Source organism: Solanum lycopersicum, chromosome 9 (assembly GCF_036512215.1).
Source record: "Solanum lycopersicum chromosome 9, SLM_r2.1".
NCBI lineage: Eukaryota > Viridiplantae > Streptophyta > Magnoliopsida > Solanales > Solanaceae > Solanum > Solanum lycopersicum.
The window spans coordinates 11,502,669-11,512,796 of record NC_090808.1 but is presented as its reverse complement, the minus strand read 5'-3'; positions in this window follow the sequence as shown (position 1 = coordinate 11,512,796).

Genomic DNA, 10,128 nt, shown 5'->3' with positions numbered 1-10,128 from the left:
GGTCCATCGCTGAGGCGGAGGAGCGAATAGAGCAAAAGATGACCCAACATATTGAGCGGCAGATAATGGAGGTCCACTAGCGCTTGGATGCATTTGAGTTGTGGGTTCTCACTCGGCCAGCCCCTACAGTGGATTTGACGACTCTCCAGGCTGCTGTGGAGAGTTTGAGAGCAAACTTGGATACCATACTGAAGGCTCGGGTGCTTGAGTCTGAGTCCCTTTCCGTAAAGCATGCTGAGGACACAGTGTTGGCTGACTTGTTGTCCACCATTGTCGTGCCACCATCTCCTCCACGAGATCGTGCCAAGAGGCACCGAGTTAGAGATAAGGACGAGTCTTGGGTACGGAAGAAAGAGCGCAATGAGTTGGAGCCCACGAGGAGAGTCTCGCTGATTGATGAGGAGGCCCGCCAGTTGAGGGTTCTAGAAGTTGTTGTTCGGCGCATCTTGCTCCAAAATTGTTGAGGGTGAGAGGAGCACTAATGATGGTGTTTTTATTGCTGAGGACACCAATGATAGTGTCCCTACTACAGAGGGAGCGAGTTTCAGGAACCTGTCAGCATGTTGCTCGTCGGCGCTTTGCAACTCAGGTTTGCTTCACCTATCACCCTATTTTATATACTTTTATGCATTGGGGACAATTGCATGTCTTGTTGTTGGGGGTGGGGTAAATGGAAAGTTAGTGCTAGGGTGAAGTCTGAGTAGCCCAACTCAGAATCTTCTCTTGGATTTTTCTTGCCTGTGTTCTTTTTCCCCAAGAGACTGATTATTTTATTGTTGAACCGGCATGTTGGTATCTTTTGTACATAGTATAGGAATGGAAACTGAAGCATGATGGCTAAACAAAATGATATACTGATTTAAAGAAAATGCTACATGACTAGGCATAGTAACCGATGAATGTGTGGATCTAAGCATGACATAGAGATACACCATGACATGGCCCTAAATCTAAAACATGAACTAGGTGTATGATAATCTGGTAGAGTAATGACATGTCAAGTGAGAGTGAGGAAAATTTTAATAGGCAACCATTGGTACTGAGTTAGAACTTGTATGGCTAGTCATGCTAAAATTAAGTTGTGATAGGCAATTAGGAAAGGATTATAAGCCCTTGTTCATGATAGCCAATCTTTAGCCTAGATAACAGAAAACTGAATGAAATAATCCCTTCTTAATCCAAATGATTTGATCTTAAAATAGACCTTTCTTTTTAACCCCAACTAATCTGTGCTGGGAACAATGTGTTGGCCATGGTCCCTCCTTGAACATGTTCACCTCAGCTTATGCCAGTTTTGGTTTTACATTTTTGTTTTCTTTTTTGAATGTCTTGTTTGTTTCTATTGGTACTAATTGTTCTACTAAAACTTATAGCACAAAAGCTAGATAGCGTGTACGCACGGGGGCGCTCAAAGTCCGTCGCCCCATCTGCCCTACTGGTCATTGGCTCTGACGATAAGTGTGACCCCGAATACGTGCCTCCAGGCACTATCACTCCTGCACGGGCTGCATGTACCACCAGAGCCACCCCCATGAAGGTGGCTCCCGGTGTAGTCATTGCCTCCCAGTCTGAAGAGTAGAACATACTAACCGGCACGCCTTTTGGGTCTGCAACACACTGTAGCGATGCTTCCGGTTCTGAGGAAGTATCGGGTTCTGAATAAGTCTCCGGGTATGAGGAGGCTTCTGCCCCAACCACTGCATCCTAGTCCGCCTCGTCTGATGAGGCTGAGAGTGTTGATTCCACTCCACCACCACTGACTGGAGTCCCCGCCCCGGTTACCGACCAGACAAACTGGTGGTATGTTGAGGGGAAGTTTTAGGTGTACACAAATGCCAAGCTACCGAATGATAGGGGGGTTATTACCCGGACCCTTACACTGGAGAGGCGGGTCCTTACGGGGAGTCTCCCCACCATGCCGGTAATACATACCCTCTTTACTAGGCACCGGCTGGATTAGACGGCTCGTGATGTGGGCCGATACAGTGAGAAGTTGGTTAGAGAGTTCTACGCCTCGTATGTGGCGACTCTCTGATCCCAGATAGACAGTGGGCTTCCCCCTCCAAACAAGCCCCGCTAGATCACATTCGAGTCCGCGGCAAGCGGGTAGACATCTCCTTGCCAGCCATTCGACGGTATCTATATAGCAAGACTGTTGATGCTAACCGGACTCCTCTCATTGCCGAGTTTGACTACCGGTGGAAATTGGTTAAAGATAGACAGTTCCTGCGTCAGCCAAAGTTGAGAGAGACCATCAAGAGGCAGATTGCCCGGTATTTGTTCGTTGATGGAGAGGCTGCTAACTCGCTACTAGAGCCGAAAGGAGCCATCAAAAAGGCTAACCTGACCTTCTTGTCCAAGTTTTTGTGGTTGATAGTCCGCCACTGCCTTTCCCCCCACTGCTGCAGATAATATTGTCACATGGGATCGTGTATTTATGATGGCGGTGATGATAGCAGGGTTCGAGGTGGACTTTGTTTGGCTTCTTCAGGCGGTCATGCACGAGAGGCCCTTCAAGGTCACTAGTACTTACCCATTTCCATGCATAGTGTTTGCTTTGTGTAGGTCCGTAGGTGTGCCTATTTGGCACATCGATCAGATAAAGTCCCCGTCGAGTAGTATTGATATAGGCCTTATCAGGGATGAGGCCAATGAGTTGGCTCCACACAGCGGACCCCTCCCGGAGGTACCTCCACTTTGTGAGAACCTGGCAGACAATTTGGAGCAAGTCCAAGAGGCTACCCAGGCTACAATTGAGCCTACTAACAGCACCCCGGACGAGTCTATCCCGGGTGGTAGCACCGCTTCGAGCTCCTCTCGCTCGGCTCCCTCCGCAACTCTGGTCCCACTTTCTGGGGTCCAGAAACATGAGGCCCAAATGGCCACTTTTCTGCATCACATCCAGCCTTGGATGCAGAGGTCTATTGTTGAGGCAGAGGAGTGCATGGAGCGGAAGATGGTCCAGCACACAGAAAGGAAGATCATGGAGGTTCATCAGCGTCTGGACGCTTTTGAGTTGCGGTGCTAGCCCGGAAAGCCCCTCCGGTGGACGTGTAGACCCTTCAGGATGTTGTATTGAGTCTGAGAGCGGACCTGGACACAAAATTACAGGCTTGGGTGCCCGAGACTGAGGCCTCTTCTGCAGATCCCGTCGAGGATTCTGTTTTGGTGGCCTTATTCTTCACTGTGGCAGTGCCACCGCCTCCACAACGAGAGCATGCCAAGAGACGTAGAGGTCGGAATGAGGATGATGCTAGGGCACAGAAGAGGGAGCCCCGAGATTTGGAGGCTGCGAGGAAAGCCTTGACTGCTGATGAGGAGGCCCATCAGTTGAGGGCTATTGAGTTAGCTGTTGGGGCATCTAGCTCTGGAGTTGTTAAGGAAGAGAAGAGACTATTGATGGTGTTATGATTGTTGAGAGAGGCACTAATCAGGGTGCTGTTGATGCTAAGGACACTACTGAGGGTGTCCAGACTATAGAGGGAGTGCGTTTCGGGACACCGGATCCACCAGTTTGTTGATCGACGGTGCTTTGCGCCTCAGGTTTGCTTCACCTACCACTCTATTATTTTGGATTCTTTTATTCATTGGGGATAATTGCATATCTTTTTATTGGGGTGGGGTAAATGGAGTGTGAGTGCTAGGGTGAAGTCTGAGTAGCCCAACTCACGATCCTCTTTTGGGGTTTTCTTGCCTGTGTTATTTTTCCCCAAGAGGCTGATTATTTTTATTGTTGAACCGGCATGTCTATATCTTGTGTACATAGTATAACTCTGAAGCATGATGGTTAAAGAAAAAGTGATATTCTGATGTAATGAAAATGATGCATGATTAGGCATAGTAATTGATAAATGTGTGACTCTAAGCATGACATATGGAGATTTTTAAAGTTAAGATCCCAAATTTTGTGATATTTTCTATTATCTTCTTTTTTTAGGCTTCCTATGGAGATTTCTGAGGTAGTTTTTTCTCATCTCAGTTAATCTTCTTACTCCTAGTTATGATCTTGTTCTATTCTAGAGACAACACCATTTGAGACATAATTTTCTGTTAATTTTTTAATACACATTGGAGGCTTTTGTTTAGAATTTTATATTAAAGTATTGGACTTTTATTTAGAGTTTGTTTTCGCACTTTATCATAATGGTTGAGTTTTAGGCTGACTTGTCTTGGTGGAAGAAAATGAGTACCGTCATATCTATTTTTGAGTCATGAAAAAATGGTATCGGAGCCCCCGTATTCATAGGTCTCACATGCATACAAGTCGAGTCTAAGTAGAGTCTCAAGGATCGATACTATAATGAAGTTTAGGAAAAAACTTCACATTTTTTAATCTCTATGGTGCATCCTTGGTATGACTTGGTATTATCACTTCATTCAACTCTCTTTATTTTAGTGATGACTCGTGTGTGGTTCTTCATATGAGTCGTTTGTGTGACATATATATCTTGGATGTTAGACCTGATACTAAGGTGGACGTGATAGACTGTTGAGTAGGATGCGTAGTCAGATTAATATTTATGATATTTCGAAGAAGAATTTAGAATATTCAATATTACTTATAGCTGGAGAATTGGGAGGGGGGAGGGCGGGATTTCACAATGATAATTTTAGAAGTGTAGTTCTAAATGAAGGATGAAAAGAATATTATAGAACTTCTAGAATAAAGTAGTTGAGAAATTATTCATTAGATTCTTTTATCACCATCTATAAATAATAGTGATTTATTTTAAATGAATATGGACTCAAATTAAATAAAGAGCTTGTGCTAAAAAATATGAACAATTAGATAACATGCATGTAAGCAATCAAGTGAAAAATAAGAAAACCAACAATTCTACTATATACAAGAGGCAAGTTGAAGACGATTGAGAGCAATTTTATCATTTCATAAAAATTTTAGAATATCTGTTTCTATATTATAAAATCAAAAAGCAAAAAGTGATCATAAATTTATAATAACAAAATAACCAAGCACCTTTACCTGAATGGCATGTCTATTCTAATGATGTAACATCTAACATAGACTCCACATTTTCAATCAAATTTTTCTTAAATATTCTAGATATAGAATAATAATTAGTCCATTTTAATAGAATATTATAATCTGTATATTTTTTTTAATTCTTTTTTTAGTTTGAAATATTCATTATAATCTATTGGCACAACTTACTATTAATTTTCATAGGTCGAAAGATAATTACAAAGTATAATTTGTTAAGATCTACAAAAGCGATTCAAGTAATTTTTTTTATTAAGATATTTTATTTTATTTGCTTGATTGGCGTGATATATTATTCAAAGTAATTCTCCTTTATATCAAAAAAGTAAAGATCCTATTATCAAGTCAAATATTAATACTTATTACCATTTTTTGATAATATTGTCAGATTTATAAATTTCTTAGTAAAATAAATTACATATTACAATAAGTAAATAAATTTGTAGTATGAAATTTCTTTAATGGAATATATATATATATGACATTAACTTATTTAAAATATAGGTTGTACTCGAATAATTATTAATAAATTGTATTTTATATTTTTTATGTTGTTTCACAATTACGGTTAACATATGATGTGTGGCTAATTTATGTAAATTTATATTTATATTCAAATATTTATCACCAGGTAATGTCATTTAATTAAATGATTTATATATAGCAATAATCTTAACAACTTTTCCAAATTACTATAATTTCTATCATGTAAATCTTTTGTAATGCCTTTTTATTTTCTGTTTTTAAAAGGTAATACATTGTTTAGCATGATTGTAAATTCCCTTGGAGCTCTCTTTGTTGTTAAATGTTCTATCAATTTTGTATTATATAAGATGAAGTGAAGCAATCTTCTTTCTACCCATCTTTTGTTATTTCATCCCCTCTATTTTATATGACATCGTTTAATCTGACATACAGTTTTTAACATATATATATATATATATATATATATATATATATATATATATATATATATTGAAAATTTAAAGTCTAAAATATTCTTTGACCAATGTATGATTAAAAAAACATTTCTTGGCAGTAAAGAGAGTATTAGAAAGTTCAATTGTTTTCTATTATAAAAAGGCAACATTCTTTTTGGGACGTATAAAAAGAAAAGTGTTCCGCATAAATTGAATCTGAGAGACTATGTTAGACAGAATAATATGATCAATTTACAATTTTATCAAAAAGGTAATAAGGATTCTTCTACCTCTTCACTCTTCTTCATAACAAAATCCTTGTTAATACATTAAATGCTTCTACATAATAAAAGCTTTTTAACAAATTAAACTGTCACAACCCAACCACCGGACAGTGCGGGTACCTACATACTATCACCTTAGTATGAGATTCCTCTAATCGCAAAAGTAATAACATGCAAAAATTAAATAAAACAGAAATAAATAACCACACATATAGGTAGGCATTATCAGTCAACACGAAACCCACACAAAACATAAGAAAATCAACTAACAAGAGTATGCAATAAACCACTCGCTTCTCCACCTTTACCCTCACTTGAATACTTTGGAATTACACTAATACCCTTACTACAAACAACCTTATTAATTGACCTACTTAATGGGTTCTTGATCATAGACTAACCATTATAGCTAATATAAGAGTCCATCAATAGAACTACAAGTACTCTGACTAGCCACTCACGACCTACCCTTACTTTCTCTTCATATTACCCAACCCTTGCCACATGATACACTATATCAAGCTTTCTAACTACCACCCACAAATCCTTTTTTTCTTGGTGAAATTTACCTAAGTATTCACATAACGAACACTACCTCCATTTCTCACCCTCACAACATACGAACAACCCTTGTCTCTCAATATTAACATGCTTGAACCCTTAGGCTTTCAAGTTTCATTCAATAACAAGATACTAATGATTTAAGTCAACATAGTAGAACAAACATAAATACGCCATCATAATCATTTACAATTGTGGTAAAACAACATCAAATATCACATACAAACAACGTATAACTTCATCATTCCATGATATACAATTATGTCAAGTCATTGGTCCTCCAAAGAGACCCCAACCCAAACTGTTAGCATGATGGAACATGGTACCCGATCCGATGATTATGACGGAACATGGCAATGAATCCATGATTATTCCAGAACATGGAAAATGATCCTATGATTATATTGGAATGTGTAAATCGATCTCATGATTATACCAAAACGTGGCAACTGATTAAAGCTAGCGTTTCACAACAAAACACTCGATCCGTTCAATAAGCCACAATCACAATCACCAGTATATTCTCAAAATCATACAATCAATTCATGATTCATGGCATACCACATTCAATTATGTTCATATACGATTAGTGTGATCCATATCACAGTATTTGCATATGTACATGCATTGTAACGAAGGAAGAATGAATGTTTATCCAACACATGAAATCACAACCATCATTTATGAAGTATCCATCAACATATATCATTATGAAAATAACTCGACCATACTTAGCTCTAGTTCATCATCTAAGGTTTCTTCTTCATATGATTTTAATCATCGTTCGTTTGGTGCGCGAAGGCCTATATATAAAAACCCCATTGATTTACATTATATTACGTATTGGGCATGAATTTATCACTAATCAATTAAAAAACCTAGCCTACCTGGGCAGGAAGCAGTAGCACGGAGTTGTGGCTTCATTCTTGTTTTTCTAACGTTATAACAGTGATCTTGATTGGAAATCCTTCATCCCCGCACTTCTTATTCTAGAAATATCCTTCTCCTTCCTTCCCAAGATTAGAGAAGGTTTTTAACGGTTTTTAGAGTGGTTTACATCTAAATTAGGTATTTTAGGAAGAAAAGAAAATAAGATTTCACGTTATTTATATTCTATCTTACCTATCCGGCTCTGCTGCCAGCTTACACAAGTGTGGCACTGCCTTCCTAGCAGCATCTACACATTGGGCCAGTAATTTCTCAAATTTTTTCTTTTCCTATATAATGAAGGTTTGGGTCATTAAAATAAATATCAATTTATATCTCTTTCATCCCCGAATGACTAGTGTATGTATCATCACATGCCCAATTTTATTTTACTTTTAAACTAAATATTGGACCATTCTACAAAGGTTGATGACTCTTTCAATCAAAAAACAAAAGTTATTATACTCTCCACGGCATGTTAGGTATTTAAGACAAACAAGAAGAAACGAACGTGTTTAATTTACATAGCCTCACCCCACTAGGGTGGAAGCCCTCCCACTGAGGCGGGTCCGCTGTGGTGAGGGATCTATCGGAAAACAATATAGATGGAAACGGGGAATGGTTTCCTCATTTCTCCCTTTCCTTACTCAAATTGTCCCAACAATCCTCCAAATCACTCATCCCAAATGTCAAATACAAGGTAAAATTCATGCTTTTTACTCTCTTTACTTCATTACTTACTTAACTACAAATGCACGACGATAAATTATTTATTTAGAAACAATTTTTGGGTAGTTATTCGAAACGTTGAACATAGGTTTCTAGTTTAATAGAAAAACATAGCATGGTCACTCCCCTATGTCCATGATGTCTCCACAACATAATAGGGAAAAAAATTATAAATATACAATTAAATCAGTGTTAATATGGTTGGGAGAAGTTGAAAATCCTCTTCATTTAAAACTCGAATTTGAGGTGTATTTATGGTTTATTTTGTCGAAATAATAGCATATTTAGATTCTATAATAGTTAATATAGTTTTATCTACTAATATTCTATCTAAAACGGGGATTTTAGGTTGAAGAGGCGCCATGATCGCGCCTGTTGGTCGTCCCAGATGAAGACTACTCTAGAGACATTCATCCCGATGTGGAGGCCTCCATCATCCTGTTATAGTGGGATTTTGGCTGCAATGGTCGGATATGCCAGACCAGTGGTCTGCATCTGTTTAAGATGGAAAATTTCTTCCTTCCCCTTTTCAACCTTAAAATGTTTATTTTTATCGTGTTCTACATTCTTATTAACCTTTATAGGATTCTATAAATAGTTGGTGTTAACGAGGAAAATTTGTCCTTCATCTAGTTTCCCGATGCTTCTAGTCAAGAGAGATTTCATGAATTTCGAAATCACAAGTTCCGTTAGGAGAAGGGCTTCATCTTACTCACACTGGAGGATAAATAGCCTTCATTCTATGCTTGTCTGATGGAGTTCAGGTGGGCTTCGCTGACCGAGGCTCCCTCTACCGCGCGTGCTGACTTGGTGAGGGATTTCTACGCTATCCTGCTCATCGTCCGCTTGGACGAACCTTACCCCATCAATTGTATATGGGGAATCAACATCCCCTTGAATGCCACTGTCATTAATGAGGTACTAGAGTTTCCAAGGGTCAGACAATCGCACAGACATGAAATTTCCTCAAGCCTTGGTGGTGGCGTGCGAAATGTAGGGCATTGAGCTGAATATGAAGGCGTAGATCATCTCAGAGTGGAAAATGTTATATCGGGGTAACAAGACGACTTTCTTCCTGCTCAGACTTATCACTACATTATGGTAAAAAGGCAGGGGTACCCCTTCTATATATTGATGAGATACTCCATATGGACCCCCCCTTCACCTATTTTGATTAGACAAGTCTCTACTTCTTGGAGAAAAAAGAGGAGAACGAGCAGGGTTAGACGGCTGCGGAATCTGACGACTAGGTAAGCTACTACACTCGTCCCACCAGGTCCCAGCTTCCACTCTCAGCTGCAAAGGTAGCCAAGGAATTTGCAGTTGTCTGGAGGAGAATGGGGAACCCTATTGCTTACAATGCTTCGGCTCCCCAACAGTACCATAGAGCTTCATATGCTCTGTCACCAGTTCTTACAAAAGAGAAGGAAGGTTCTGGCGTGGGACTGTATGCTCGTTCGAATATTGAAAGCAGTGAAAATTATGTACATTTTTCATCAATTCTCTTGTGTGGTGGAGGCCGTGATAGACCAGCTCCTCGGAGGATCTACTTTTGATGATCACACCACCCAGTCCCAGGGTTCTTGATTGTTTCTTCGCCCCTTTTTGGGCTTGTAATTTAGGACAAAAATTTGCCTTTATGATTCGTTCTTCCTTGTGTTTTTGTAACACTTGGATGCTGGTTTTTCTGATGTTTTCGCAGTAA